Source organism: Bombina bombina, chromosome 1, assembly GCF_027579735.1.
Source record: "Bombina bombina isolate aBomBom1 chromosome 1, aBomBom1.pri, whole genome shotgun sequence".
NCBI lineage: Eukaryota > Metazoa > Chordata > Amphibia > Anura > Bombinatoridae > Bombina > Bombina bombina.
In genome coordinates, this window is record NC_069499.1 from 108,683,016 (window position 1) to 108,699,565 (window position 16,550).

Genomic DNA, 16,550 nt, shown 5'->3' on the forward strand with positions numbered 1-16,550 from the left:
AAGCAGTGGTACAGGAAGAAGTCTGCATCCTTCAAGAAAAACATGATTTTCATGCAGGACAATGCTCCATCACACGCGTCCAAGTACTCCACAGCGTGGCTGGCAAGAAAAGGTATAAAAGAAGAAAATCTAATGACATGGCCTCCTTGTTCACCTGATCTGAACCCCATTGAGAACCTGTGGTCCATCATCAAATGTGAGATTTACAAGGAGGGAAAACAGTACACCTCTCTGAACAGTGTCTGGGAGGCTGTGGTTGCTGCTGCACGCAATGTTGATGGTGAACAGATCAAAACACTGACAGAATCCATGGATGGCAGGCTTTTGAGTGTCCTTGCAAAGAAAGGTGGCTATATTGGTCACTGATTTGTTTTTGTTTTTGAATGTCAGAAATGTATATTTGTGAATGTTGAGATGTTATATTGGTTTCACTGGTAAAAATAAATAATTGAAATGGGTATATATTTGTTTTTTGTTAAGTTGCCTAATAATTATGCACAGTAATAGTCACCTGCACACACAGATATCCCCCTAAAATAGCTATAACTAAAAACAAACTAAAAACTACTTCCAAAACTATTCAGCTTTGATATTAATGAGTTTTTTGGGTTCATTGAGAACATGGTTGTTGTTCAATAATAAAATGAATCCTCAAAAATACAACTTGCCTAATAATTCTGCACTCCCTGTACAGATAGAGATATCAAGGAATATATATATGTTTGATATATAATATATATGTTTGATGCTGGAATATATATATGTTTGATGTTGCAAGACGAAACATATAACCTAAAAAGTTAATTACAAACTATTAAATATGTATACCTAATAATAAATAATAAAACAAAAATTATACTGGGTACAAAGCATTAATTTTTGGTATTGCCTAAAGCCCATCTCAGCTATAAAGGTTTTGCCTATGGGGCAGGTCAATGTATATAGAGAACGATATCATTAAATATACTTACTACTCCGCCCCCCCTCCTCCTCCCCCACCCCTCTTATGCGGTAAGGGATGTATCCTCTCCTCTCCTCCGCATTCACACTTTGACAGAGTTACGTAGTCTCTGTCCTACCCATAAGGCCTTTGATTGAGATTGTTCTCACATACGTGTAAATAGGCGCTGCGGGTTTTATTAGTGAGAATTATACCCCACTACTATTCTGAGTTCTAAAGTTTATGGAATGCCCATCCGTGTACTTTTGCTACATATTAGCCCCTGCATATATTCAATTTATGGGATTGAGCCCTTGTTGGGCAACTCAGTTGTTAGAAGTTATAAGATAACCAACATAAGCGTCTCTTGAGTTCTTTATAGACTTTGATCTTCCCGACCTGAATGCTATCTAACAAGGGTATAATAATGCTATTGTGTGTATATATACATACTCTTCTTTGCATGTAGCTTTCTAACTGCTGTAACTTTATATTTTCTATTCATATCACTGTGTCTTATTGTCCACGGTCTAACATCCTTGGGAAGAAGGACATTTTTCTTTTTAAAATTTCATTGCCCTCCCTATAGTTTGGTTAATTTCTGGACCCACGTGTGGTCCTGGTGACATAAGAGGGTGGCTGGTTGATATAGGCCCAAAAGTGGCCTATCTTCTGTTTAAACTATCCCCAGCTTAGTAGTGCATCTGGACCTGCAAGAGGTCCCTGTTGCGATAGATAAATGGGGACAAAAATGAGGGTAGTGGAGGGTTTGCTCTTACAATAATGTACCATGGTCTATATAACCAGCAATTTGATATGTTTACTGTGAATCTCTTGTCATTTGAGCAAATTGTTTGTATGTTTTTGTTTCCCTCAATAATAATAAAAAAAAATTATATATAATTGATCTACATTTAATGCATTATTAGATATAGAGATAAAAAACTGCTTTGAATGGATTATGCTCCAAATTTGTCTCTTTCAAAATCAGGCATTTCATCTTTTGTGCACAGTTTTGCACCTAACTTGTCGCAATGATAAATATAGAAAGACAAGATAAGAACTACATAACAGGCGCAATTAGCAGCTAGCTCCCACTATTGTAAATTAAATATTTTATTTCCTATCCTTTTCAAATAGTGATAGATCTCAAACAAATACATATACTCTGATTACGTTATATTTGAAACTTCTATGTGTGTGTACATTCATAGTAAAATATGTACAGTATAAACAATTCTTTAAAAAAAATAATTCCCTCTCCATTTTGCTAAGAATATGTCGCTACTTGCGATCTTTAAAATTCGAATAAAAAAAAAAAAAAATTACATCTATATACAATCATGTGCTGACAAGGTATGTGCTATGTTCGTGGACTGTACTGCAATGATATAAATAAAGTTGGGAAAAGCCCGAATCGCTGCAACATCGATGACTGTTTGTTAACAACAGTCTGATCCTATTCGCACCGTACTTGACGCGCATGTTTTAAACGTTTTTTTGATAATTATGGCGAGCGTATTAAGGTCTGCTGCCGTGATGTATGGCGAAGTTTGGCGAACGTATTCCATAGAGCGAACGTATGCCATAGAGCAAGCTATTATGTTATTGTTCGTTCCCAGGTTGAGCGCTTCTCTCTTTTTATTTATGCAAATTATGACATTTTGGGAAGTCTCCCTAAGTATGATGCGGGAATCCAGACGTGGACCCGTTGCTCAGTGTGCCTAGAGGGATATGGCTGCACCTCACTGACGAGGCCCACAATAGGCCAAAACATACGTCTGGGGTTTTGCTGTTTCTCTCGTTCAGAGAGGGATTGCCTGGTATTTCGGGGCTGGACTGTACTGTGAAGTCAGGATTAGACTGATATGCTTCAGGAAAGTTCTTCTCTGTGAAAGGCACATGTTGAGCAAAAAGAGGCTGCTTCTTGGGTGGTAACTAGCCATAAAGCAAGCTATTATGTTATTGTTCGTTCCCAGGTTGAGCACTTCTCTCTTTTTATTTATGTATATTTATATTTGCCTATATATGTGTGCATATGTATTTATATATGTATATATGTAATTACAGACATATATACACATATAAACACATAAATACAAATGTATACATATAAAGACATATATATATATATATAAGTGCATTGGAGTCCTTTCCTGTCAAGTAGATGAAAACATGAAAAAGCATTATTATGAAATATTCATGTTTAATAAGTTTTTAACTGTGTATTTACTGTAATATTATATTTCACATTCCAATGTTTTGCACATAGCAGAATATGTTGGAAATATTTTTAAATATACTGTATATATATATATGTATGTATATATATATATATATATATATATATATATATAGTTATATATTGTACCAAAATACCATCAGATATATAAATATATATATATATATATATATATATATATATATATATATATAAAAAAAAAAAAAGAATAAATAGAACATATTCTGCTATGTGAAGAACAGAGGAATGTGAAATATTCATATTTTTATGTTGGGTTAGCGCACTTGAGAATATGTGATTGGTTTTCTGAGCGAGTAGGGTTTCCCCCCCCACACACACTTTTTTTGCTCCATTGACTTTTATGGGGGAATAGGTTATCATGTGTGCAATAGTCTATGTTCAACTTTTTACGCACATTTTTACGGAATGAAACAAAATGCACATATCTACAAAATAATCAAAAAAGGGTCAGAGAACTGGCCTTTCAGAGAGCTGATGGATAATACCTTCTCTAGGCCCTCCTGAAGAAGAGACAGAATGTGAGGAAACCTCACCAGACTCCAAGAGAAAAATCCTAGCTTCACACCAGAAAAAGATATGTACGCCATATCCAATAGAAAATCTACAAGTTACCGGCTATGAGCCTGACCATACTAGAAATCACCTCCTCAGAAAGCTCGTCTAGACAAGACCAGGCAATCACTCTCCGAGCAGACAGCTTCAGAGAGTCTAGGAATGGATGTAAGAAAAGTACCTTGAAATAGAAGGTCCTACCTTTAGAGAAAACTCTACAGGGAAAGGATGACATCCTTACAAGATATGCAAAAAGAATCTGCGTAGCCAAGCTTGAGCGAGTAGAAAAGACCAAAGTCCCCAGGAACCATCAGATCGCCGACCAGAGCTGCTTGTGGATCCCCTGATCTAGATCCATATTTAGGAACTTGGTGATAGATGAGACACCAACAGCACTAAAAACAGAACTCCCCACCTGAAAGTTATCATAGAGAAAAGCCCAATCCCCTGAATAAAAAGTCTGCCTACTCAGAAATCGGCTTCCCAGTAGACCCCTCTGAGAAGAGGCTGGCAGAAAGGAGATACGTTAGAGCACTGTCCACTGATGAATGCATCTTTTTTTAAAAAAAAAAATTAAATTGTTTATTTCCCTACCAGTATAGGGGATCAAACTGGTAACTCTCGGTTACTAACTGCTTATCTAACCTCTATGCTAGTCAAGCAGCCCTTCACCTTCACAGGAAAAGGAGCCTTAAAATGGAGATCACGCAGCAACAGCTGGATACAAACTTGCAACCCTTGATATGAGGGTCAGCTCAGCGACCCACTAGGATATACCAGCTGGCTACAAGCTTCTCCCTGGAGGAAGATGCCTGCCACCAAGATCATGAAGGGAAGACTCCTGAGTCCAGAGCCCTGGAGCTCTTAAGGAACCTGAAGCTGCTTCCCAGCCTGAAGGCTGGTGTCCTTAGTCACAAGCTCCCAAGATGGTCTCAGGGAGCATGTACCCTAGAACAGACTGTCCTGAGAGAACCCTCCAGGACAGATATCTCTAGACTGGGTGCCTAAAAATATCCTCTAAGAGAAGTCTGAGTGGTCTCTGCTTCGTTGACAGAGAAACCTAACTGAAAGAACTCAGATGGAAAATTATTTAAAGAAAAAAAGTCCAGGGAAGTCACCAATAGATCAACGACTTCTATACACAGAGCCACCGCAGGGCGGACATAAAAACCGAAGAGAAAGACAGGCTGAAGGAAGTTTGGATTTTCAGACTTCCGTAAGCAAATCTTCATGGAGATAAAGACTATGATCATTCCCAAAAAAACAAACCTGGTATCTGGTAACAAGGAACTCTTTTCCAGGTTCACCCGTGAGAAAGGGGGATCAACAACAGAGTATCCCTATGAAATATTGTCGAAAGGTAGAAAAAGATGATGGCACCTGACCCTATATATGGAGAAAAAGATACCACTGCAATACCTTCAGATCTGGCCACTGCTAGAAACACCCCTATAACCTTCTTAAAGATTTGAGGATCAGAAGGTAGGCCAAAAGAAAGAGATACAACTGGAAGAGCTTGTCCAGAAGACAAACCGCAGGGATCTGAAATGAACCTAGAGTATAGGAACATAAAAATACACGTCCTTCAGGTTGATGATAGTCAAGAACTGACCCTCCTGAATTAAGAAAGGAATAGTCTCCAATTTGAAGGATGAAATCCTGAGAAAAAAAAAAGGTTGAAAAATCTGAGGTCTAAAATGGGGAACTCCCCACCTGCTTTACCCCATCAAAAGTTATTGGAAAACTGTTAGAGAATAATAAACACAGATGTAAGCTATATATATAAAAAAAACAGGTATGTGCAAAACTGCTACTCCAAAAGAAAACATAGGGAGCAAAACACAGTCAGCGTTGGAATCTTCTCCCAAAGAGAGAAAATTAACCGAATACACCCAAAACTAAATAATATAATGCTAATAGTGACCTAACATCACTAAATGAGAAAGGAATAACCCTGTAGAAAGAAATTGAAGAGAGGGTTATGTGACCCCACTAGGAAGCAGGGCATGGGGTGAGAGAAAGGACAAGGGGGTGGGCTAAGCAAAGGGTTGATAAGGTGCTGACAGGAAGTAGCAACAAGCATTGGAAAAATAACAAGCTGATAGCAGGAGCAGCACGGTGGGCAAATTAGGACTACAGTCTTTGCTTACCTGTCATGGAAGCTTTACTGGCTGAGCTCATGAAGGTGGCCAGAGAGAAGGGAGCAGGCTGGATTCAAGAGCACCTGGGTGCAGCAGAGAAAGCAGTAGGGAGGCCAAGTCCTAGCGTAGCTGGGCCCAGGAGGAGTGAGAGGCCCACAAGGAGATCCAGACCGCCTGAGCGTTTGAGCCCTGAGGCGGTAAGAAGGAGGTCGGGCAGAGGAGCCGGTGGGGCCTCAGGGAGGACGCCAGAAGTGGTCCGGCAAGAGGCGGGACCGGTGAGGACGGCCAGGCCCAGGGCAGGCTCGCGGCCTAGTGCGGCAGATGCGGGAGCGGAGACGGCCCGGCAGGCGCAGTCGGGGCCTCAGTTGCGGAGGAGCGGCAGGAGATCCGGGGACCTGCAGGATGGAGAGCGGGCCACAGCGGGACCGGAGGCGACGGCCAGGCCGGGTACAGGCTTGCGGCCTACAGCAACGCGGCCGGATGAGGCGACGGCCAGGCCGGGTACAGGCTTGCGGCCTGCAGCAGCGCGACCGGATGACGTCACGGCCCGGCGGTCGCAACCGGGCCTTGGGACCAGAGGAGTGAGCAGCGGAGGTCACCGGGCGCAATCGGAGGGAGCAGGTGAGAGCAGGAAGGGGGGGGAGGATCCGGGGGCTTAAGCCTTACACCGGGGGGGCCGGGGGGGGCCCGGATTCGGAGGGGGGTGCCCGTAGGCAATAGGGGACACAAAGACGGCATTGCCGGGCCAGGGGCTGACCAAGCAGGCTAAGGGCCACAAGGGGCAGCATCCAGAGGGGGGGGGTTGGTAGGTCAAATAGTTGGAGGCGGCAAGGGAATTTGAGAGGGGGGGAGGGGGTCCAATGCAGCAGGCAGGAAGGCATAAGGTGTAGGTGGGGATTAGCAGGTGGGGACAGGTTCAAGGGCCATAGGAAGTGAGGCGAATGGGAAGGAGGGATGAGTTCTGGGAGGGGGGTGTCCGGAGCCCACAGGTAATTATTGAGGGGAGAAGTGGGAGCCAGGGGGTGATACCCTGACCTACTGGATGTACTAGCAGGGACTTAAGGGACGAGGGCCGGTAGGAGAAACAGTGAGTGGGGGGGGGGGCAGTAGGGGGAGATCTGAGGCAGGGATAGTTGGGAGGGGGGAGGGATGAGGACAGGGAGCCTGTTAAGGGGTGCGGTGTTGGGTAAGGGGTACCTACGTGGCAGGGAGGGGGAGTGATATAAAAAAAAAAAAAAAAAAGGGAGAGGGGGGGGGTGAATGAGTTAGCGCAAGGGTGAAGGGGGGAATCGAAGGGGTTTAGGGGGGGGTGGGGGATAGGATGCGGGAGGTGTGAAGGGAATGATGTTGATGTTATGATTTGTTTTACAGAAGGAAGGGCCTCTACGGCCCGGGGAGAGGTGGCGGGCAATGCCACAAGGGAGATCGAGGATATGGAGCTGTGGACGGAGCCACCGCTTGAGCTGGACGCCAGCGGTGACTTCGAGGAAGAGGAGGATCCACTGGAGGGCACATCAGCAGGAACGGCGACGGCTGGCCAGGTAGGGGGGATGGATACACTGGCGCAGCTATTGAGGTTGTTGTCCCCACCACGGGGAGGGGTCAGGCAGGGAAGTGGTGAGGGGAGGCCAGAAAGGGGGGATGATGTGACGGGTTTGATCTCTTTACAGACGGCAGGACCAGGACGTGATACGGGGAGGGATCCCACTCCCCTGAGGAGGCAGGACACAGATAGGGGGCTCAGTAGGTCACGATCGCCAAGGCGCAGGAGGAGCAGAGGAAGGGAGGCGTCGTCCCCCACCTGGGCCAGGTTGGAGAGGTCCAGAGACAGGAGCAGAGGCGGCAGGGGGAGGTCCCCTGCCAGGAGAGGGACGGCGAGACGCATACTGGAGGTAGACGGAGCGGGGACGGCCGGGAGGCCTAGGGGCTCCAGTCGGGACGGACGCATCAGGCCGGAGACGGGAGTCTCTGAGGAGAGGAGAAGACTAGGACCGGCAACAGCGGTGCAGTCGGCAGGTGAGGCTGCTGCGCTGCTCCCTAGGATGAATGAGGGTTTGTCTGGGGAGCGTGAGTTGATACTGACTGGGTTGAAGGGCTTGATTGCTACCTTGGAGAAGGCCCAGGGGCAAAGGGGTTCGCCGGCGGCGGCATGGGCGCAACCGGCAGGTGAAGCGCAGAGCGGAGGGGCTCAGGCAGCACCTGGTACGGGGGCTGCAGTTGGTGCGGGGACTGGAGAGACGCTGAGGGTCCCAGAAGATGCATTAAGGAGACCGTGCCTATGTTCGGTGGGACCTCTGGGAATACACCTCACCAGCGAGCTGAGGGAGAAGATCTGGAAACGGGAATTTCTGGAAATTTTCTCGCTGCTCCCCTTGGATCAGGTACTGGAGGTGAAGGAGGACGATAAGGAGAAAGGGAAGAAGGAAGACGAGGAGAGGAAGAAGCGATGGAGGAAGTTGCCGAAGACGTTTGGGAATTGGTCCAGGGCATTTCGCATCATGGCGAGCGTGGTGTGCGAGAAATTCCCAGAACAGGGGTCGTCCCTTTTCTGTTACTATGATGAGATCGGGAATGCGTATGGGACATACGGGGGAACAGCGTGGTGGCGGTACGACGAGAGGTTCCGGCAGCGAATGGCGGTTAGGGCTGAGATGCGGTGGGACGATAGGGACATGGGCATCTGGTTAGAGATCATGACACCCCTGAGAGGGGGTCAGTCCTTTCGGGCAGGCGGACAGGGACCGGGGAGCGGGGGCAGGAGCGGAAACACAACAACAGCAATACGGAAGGGCCTCTGCTTTCAGTTTAATGAGGGGCAATGCAAATTCGGGGCATCATGCAAGTACAAGCATGAATGCTCGGGATGCGGGGGAATTCACTCTCTTGCCAAGTGCTTCAAGAAAGAGAGGCAGGGAGGAAAACCCGGGGAGGTGGGTAGTGTGAGCGCGGACCCCAGTGAGGGTCGAAAAGATGGTGCCATGGCTAAAGGAATACGCCAATAGGCGGGGGTTCGCGGCGGACGCCGAGTTATTGTTGACAGGGTTCAGTTCGGGTTTCGTTATTCCATTTAAAGACCAGGAGGTGGGAGCATTTGGGGGTAATCTTAAGTCAGCCAAGGAGTTCCCGGCAGTGGTGAGAGAAAAATTGGGCAAGGAGGTGGCACTGGGCAGGATGGCGGGGCCCTTCAATGGGCCCCCACTGCAGGGGTTGCGGATTTCTCCGCTTGGGGTGGTACCCAAAAAAGGGGTGGGGCAGTTTCGCATGATCCATCATCTCTCTCACCCAAAAGGGCTGTCAGTGAACGATGGCATAGATCCTGAGTTGGTTTCGGTGAACTATGCGTCTTTTGATAGGGCAGTATCTTTGGTCCGTAGGGCGGGACCCGGGGCGTTGCTGGCAAAAGCAGACGTCGAATCCGCATTTCGGCTGCTGCCGGTTCACCCAAAATGCCATCACTTGTTGGGTTGTTGGTTCGAGGGCTCGTTTTTCGTGGATCTATGCCTCCCCATGGGCTGTTCTATATCTTGCTCGTATTTCGAGAAATTCAGTTCTTTCGTGGACTGGGTGGTAAGGCAAAGAGCGGGGAAGTCTTCGGTGGTCCACTACCTCGATGACTTCTTATTCGTGGGAGCGGCGGATTCAGGGGACTGCGAGAGGCTGGTCGAGGTCTTCGGGGAAGTGACTAGGGACTTTGGGATCCCGGTGGCGAGCGAAAAATCGGAGGGTCCGGTGTCTTCCCTGAGTTTTTTGGGGATACAGCTGGATACGATCCGTATGGAGTGTCGGCTCCCGGTGGACAAGCTGGTCGACCTCAAAGCGGTGGTGGGCGAGGTCTTGGCATCTAAAAAAGTCACATTGCGGCAAATGCAGTCATTATTGGGGAAGCTCAACTTCGCCTGTCGGATTATCCCGATAGGTAGAGCTTTTTGTCGCCGGCTGTCGCTGGCGACGGCTGGGGTCTCGGAGCCTAGACATCATATCAGAGTCACGAGGGAGCTGAAGGATGACTTGAGGGTGTGGCTCACATTCTTGGAGGAGTTCAATGGGAGGTTGATTATGCAGGAGGTCGGTTGGTCTGATGACAACCTGAGCTTATACACGGATGCTTCGGGAGCGCAGGGTTTCGGGGCCTATTTGCAAGGACGGTGGTGTGCGGAGGCCTGGCCGGACAGTTGGAAAGAGGCGGGCCTAACGAAGAATCTCACATTCTTGGAGTTCTTCCCGTTAGTGGTAGCGCTCCGGGTGTGGTCCAGTACTTTGAGGGACAAGAGGGTTACTTTCCATTCGGACAACCTAGGGGTGGTTTTGGCTATAAACAGGCTGACGGCTAACTCCCCGCCGGTGGTTAGGTTGTTGAGAGTATTTGTGTTGGAGTGCCTGCGCAATAACGTATCTTTCAGGGTGGTACATGTCCCGGGGAAGCTGAATGTGATAGCTGATTCTTTGTCCCGTTTCCAGTGGGACCGGTTCCGCGCGGCAGCGCCAGAGGCGGACGTGGAGGGAACATCCTGCCCGGAGGACTTGTGGAATCTGGGGGACGCGGGCTGATGGAGCTGGTCCGGGGTTCGCTGGCAGAGTCGACTTGGAGGGCCTACGTCCAGGTGTGGAAAAAATGGTGCAGTCTGGAGAGGGGGAGGCACCTACTGGAAAGTGGCGATGCCCAGTTGGGGGTGTTGCTTGCATGGGTAAGGCAGTGGGGTGAGGAGAGGCTATCCGCCTCAGAGATAAAGAAAAGGATGGCGGCATTGGCTTTCTGGTTCCAGCTGTTGGAGATGGGGGACTTAACGAAGGTCTTTGTGGTGAGGATGGCAGTGAGGGGGTTGTGCCGGGGTAAAAGGAGGCCAGACGGCAGATGGCCGGTATCGTTTGTAGTTTTGGAGAAGGTGGTGGAATGTTTAAAGGAGGTATGTTTGTCGAATTTTGAGGAGGTCCTGTTTAAGACTGCATTTACTTTGGCATTTTTTGGAGCATTCAGGATTTCGGAGTTGGTGGGACAGAACAGGAGGGACGAGGGAGGTTTGCACAGAGATGAGGTGACACTGGGGGAAGGAGTAGTGGAGATTTGGTTGAGAAGGTCCAAGACGGACCAGTTGGGGAAAGGGGTCTTGATCAAGCTGAGGGAAGTGGGGGGAGTGTGTTGCCCAGTGGCCGTAGTCCAGCAGTACCTCAGTCTTCGCCCCAGGGGGGTGGGGCCACTGTTGGTGCATGAGGATGGGTCTGCTTTGTCCAGGTTCCAGTTTATGGCGGTATTCAGAAAGGCCTTGGGGAGAGTGGGGTTGGGGGAAATGGAGTTCGGGTCACATTCCTTCAGGATTGGGGCGGCAACGGAGGCGGCTGGCTTGGGTTTGGATGTGTCTGTGATTAAGAGGATAGGGAGGTGGAGGTCGGACAGGTATCGGGGGTACGTTAGGTTGGGGATGAGGGTGTAAGTGGAAGGGGCGGCAGCTGATACGGCTATATTTTGTTTTAACAGGTCCAGTGAGGTGTTGGGTGATCGGGCATTCGTACATTTACTGGGCCAGGAAGGCTGCCGCAGTCAAGGAGGATGGAGGCCAGCTGGGACTATCTAGGGATAAAGTTGAAATGAAATGGTTTGGGGTCCGGGGCATGAAGTGGGGGCAGGTAGTCGGGAAAGTTGTTGAGTATGCCAGATTGTTTGCACCCCCTCAGATTTTGGTGCTTCATGTGGGAGGAAATGACCTGGGCTTCATGCCTCAAAAGGACTTGGTGGAAGATATTAAGAGAGGGATGGAGAGACTGCGGCAACTCTTCCCGGGCTTAGTTATTGTCTGGTCAGAGATAGAGAGCCGGGTAGTGTGGAGGTCAGCATGGGATGCTGGGAGGTTGGAGGCTTCCAGACGGAAGGTCAACAGGATGGTGAGCAGTTACGTAAGAAAGGTGGGAGGAGTTGGATTGAGGCATGTTGAATTTGAAGGGGAATCGGGGAGGTGCTTCTATCTCAAAGACGGGGTCCACCTTAACGAGGTGGGTTTACACCTTTTTAATTTCACGTTGAGAGAAGGGATTGAGAAGGCCTTGGCTCTGGGTGGCGGTCCTCACCTAAGGGGTGAGGGGTGGCGGGGTGCTTGCCCTGGGTGGTAGAGGCTTACGCCTGTTATGATGTGATGGGACTTCCTGTTTCAACAGCAGGGGGTTGGTTTGATGGTGGTAGCCCCTCCCTTGGGTAGGGCGGGGCTTGTGGAACGTGGAATGGGGGCAAGCACTGTGTTGGTGTTTAAAGAGTTAATGTTATATAATATTTAATGTTATTTATGTTTTAAGTTATGTTAATAAAGGAGCTGCGGCCTTTCAATCCCAAAGATGGTGTGAGGTGTTTTTGTGGGGGGGTTTGTTACAATGGCAACTTGACTATATGGGGTCAAGGAATAACCCTGTAGAAAGAAATTGAAGAGAGGGTTATGTGACCCCACTAGGAAGCAGGGCATGGGGTGAGAGAAAGGACAAGGGGGTGGGCTAAGCAAAGGGTTGATAAGGTGCTGACAGGAAGTAGCAACAAGCATTGGAAAAATAACAAGCTGATAGCAGGAGCAGCACTGTGGGCAAATTCCCGCCCTCCCTCCCTGGTGATAGGCTTAAAGAACTGTCGCAGCTGTGGCGGGGTGCTTGCCCTGGGTGGTAGAGGCTTACGCCTGTTATGATGTGATGGGACTTCCTGTTTCAACAGCAGGGGGTTGGTTTGATGGTGGTAGCCCCTCCCTTGGGTAGGGCGGGGCTTGTGGAACGTGGAATGGGGGCAAGCACTGTGTTGGTGTTTAAAGAGTTAATGTTATATAATATTTAATGTTATTTATGTTTTAAGTTATGTTAATAAAGGAGCTGCGGCCTTTCAATCCCAAAGATGGTGTGAGGTGTTTTTGTGGGGGGGTTTGTTACAATGGCAACTTGACTATGTGGGGTCAATGATCTTCCATAAAAAGGCTAGATGTCTGGTTACTGACCAGTCTGCCATAGTCATAACTATGATCACCTTACTATGAATAAAATGAGTAGTTACTGAAAATATATCCCCGTCAGAGGGTATAAGGTCCAAACAATCATAGAGAATGAAATCATTCCAAAAGTAAAGAATGAACCTGATAGGAAACAACATATCCAAAAACACATTCTAGATATGTCTCCTCTCCAACATATATTAATAGTAACAATATCATAAATATAACATACACAGGAGAAAAGATTCCCAATCTTAAATCTTACTGTGTACAAAATTATAGTATAAGCAGAACATCATGCTTTTAAAAAAAAGCACCAGATTTCTACAGAAGTAGAAAATCAGACTGTAATGCCAGAATACCACCAGCAGATGGCAAAATAGGACAGGAAATCAATGTTAACCCCTAGTAAGGAAAACTATCAGTTTAAACACAGTGATAAAATCTCACATCAGGAAGCTCCTGAATAAAACAAGAATAGGAAAAAACTACACTAAAAATATCTGGATCCACTATCATACAATAATAATAAAGGAACAAAAGATATTATGAGCGCTTCCCATAGATAGCGCGCTCAAAGGGCATATGTAAAACCCAGCAGACCTGGGAAGTCCTAGCTGTTGCATACTAAATGTAAACTCCTTTAGGATATCCTGCCATGGAGAGTCTCAGATTTGCTGAATTAAGTAGCATACAGAGCGACTACCGGGCATAAAAACTAAGCCATCTCCTGATACAGGAGATCACGCACATTTCTTTTAACACAAAAAGCACCACATTCAGTCAGATGGTGAAAGCTTCCGGCCAATAGTGAAGCCGATGTTCTGTAATATTTTCCTACCTTGTTACGTTGTCCTAATTACGTAACACGTACGGCCAAGCCTAAATCTAGATAGAGAACTTACATACCCGCCATATTTGTTTCAAAATGAGGCTGATGTTAAAATAGTGATTGTATTCTGTATACTTTTCATACCACCTTATATTTCGCTGTTTTGAGTGCAGATCTTGTTCAAACATAAATAATTAAAACATAAACACCAAATGTTTGTTTGGTATTAGGTTGTGATGATAGCATTCATTTTATAAATGTATTTTTCAGGCTATGTAACAAAAGATAATGGAAACATATCTGTACCCTGAAAAAAATACAGTTATAAAATCAATGCTATCATCACAAGCTAATAACATACATAATATTTTGTGTTTATGTTTTAACGTTTTATGTTTGAGCGAGATCTGCACTCCAAACAGCCAAATATCACCATCCGATCAATATTTTGACATCGGCCTCTGTTTCAAACTAAAATGGCGGATATGAAAGTGCTCTATCTGGCTGAACGCGTTACATAGGTAGGATAATGTAAAACAGTAGGCAAATATAACAGAACACCGGACGTTCCACAGCTGACATATATACAAACAAGGTTCCCCAAACAGGTAGAGCCGATAAAGCGCTGCACCAAGAGTGTGATACGCTGTCCAAAGTGGAACTTAACGTACACAAAGTTACAGGCTCCTTCAGACAATTAAATGAAGGTTCGCACTAAAAGTTCCGGCGGCCATATTAACCTGCCGTAACCGGAGATTACCTGCAGTTTATAGCTCAATAAAAAATAACTTCAGATCCCTTATGTACAGGCTTTGAATCACAGCTTCACATTCTGTTGACAGTACACAATGATATATCCCCGCCAGAGGTAAAAGTGTGAATCGACATTTAACGGATACAACAAGGGTTTTTTTTTTGTTAACCCACCACAAAAGGACTGTTTAATGTTAACACACACATATTGTGGAAGTGCTACCAAAGTGACCAAAACAATTACAAAACAAAAAAGTATTGGTGCACATCCAACCACTTAAGTCCACATATTTATAGCATATTTATATATTCTTCTGTCTGCTAAATATACTTACATAGTTCAAATAAGATTGGGATAAACATCTCGCAATAATATTGACTTATATTTATGCTGCAAAAAATTGCCTGTTAAATATGCTTTTAAATTTAAATAAAAACTTTTGTCTGCTAAATATACTTACATAGTTCAAATAAGATTGGGATATACATCTCACAATAATATTGACTTATATTTATGCTGCAAAAAATTGCTTGTTTAAATTTAAATAGGGATCTTAGTCACACAATATGATCATATTCTGCTAAGCCAGTCACCACTTACAAGGTGTCCCACGATAGACTGGTCCTAACACTAATCAGTTTCCACACTGCAGCAAATCATGTCTACACAGAGTGAAACTCCCTAGCTTTATATGTATACCACAATAATATTGACTTATATTTATGCTGCAAAAAAAAAATATAAGTCAATATTATTGTGAGATGTTTATCCCAATCTTATTTGAACTATGTAAGTATATTTAGCAGACAGAAGTATATATAAATATGCTATAAATATGTGGACTTAAGTGGTTGGATGTGCACCAATACTTTTGTTGTTTTGGTCACTTTGGTAGCACTCCCACAATATGTGTGTTAAGATTAAACAGTCCTTTTGTGGTGGGCTTAACCAAAAAAAAAAAAAACCTTGTTGTATCTTTTGAATAGGTAATTGACCAAATCCCCCCCCCCCCTCCCTTTTTGGTTAATGCACACCACCCAGCCCAGGTGTGTCCCAGACAGTATAACTATACATATAAAGCTAGGGAGTTTCACTCTGTGTAGACATGATTTGCTGCAGTGTGGAAACTGATTAGTGTTAGGACCAGTCTATCGTGGGACACCTTGTAAGTGGTGACTGGCTTAGCAGAATATGATCATATTGTGTGACTAAGATCCCTATTTAAATTTAAACAGGCAATTTTTTGCAGCATAAATATAAGTCAATATTATTGTGAGATGTTTATCTCAATCTTATTTGAACTATGTATATTTAGCAGACAGAAGTTTTTATTTAAATTTAAAAGCATATTTAACAGGCAATTTTTTGCAGCATAAATATAAGTCAATATTATTGCGAGATGTTTATCCCAATCTTATTTGAACTATGTAAGTATATTTAGCAGACAGAAGTATATATAAATATGCTATAAATATGTGGACTTAAGTGGTTGGATGTGCACCAATACTTTTTTGTTGTTTCGACATTTAACGGCCCACAAATGTTTTCAATATCCTACAAGGGATGGAAAACTGACAAAAACCTCAGTAGGACTGTATTATACACAAGGCCTTACAACTTGATAGAGTCTGATAGAGTCTGTCACTGACACTGTGCGACCATGAGTGAAGCAAGACCCACGTCACTGAGTACCTCATTCCTTCCTCTATGTACTTGTTCTAAATATAAATAAGAAAGAACTCTTCTGCTGTGGAGCAGTCACAGCAGCTTCAGGTCTGTTAACCAACCCTCACTTTCTAAATAGGGGTTAGCATAGTTTGTTGGAGTTTAAGGACTACCTCACCACCCTCCAGCTGCTAAAAGTCACCATTACTCTTACTAAAGAGATTGACATTGCCCCAATCCTTGCTTGCAGGGAAAAGTACCCATTAAAGGATTAATAAGTTGCATCGTCTTCACACACCCCCTACGATGTACGAAGCAAAGAATGACTGGGCGTTAGGGGAAGTGGGAGTGATACTTAAGAACTCTGTTGGGGTGTTCTTTGCTTCCCCCTGGTAGCCAGGAGTTGAATTCCCACTAGTAATTGAATGGATTTGTGGACTCTCCATGCCA

At 45.5% G+C, this 16,550-nt stretch overlaps 1 protein-coding gene across 1 annotated transcript in view; it reads right to left on the reverse strand.

The window, feature by feature from the left end:
- The window catches only part of LOC128644920 (cholesterol 24-hydroxylase), a 175,232-nt gene that overhangs the window by 86,864 nt on the left and 71,818 nt on the right, over positions 1-16,550 (reverse strand). The gene's annotated exons all lie outside the window — the stretch shown is intronic.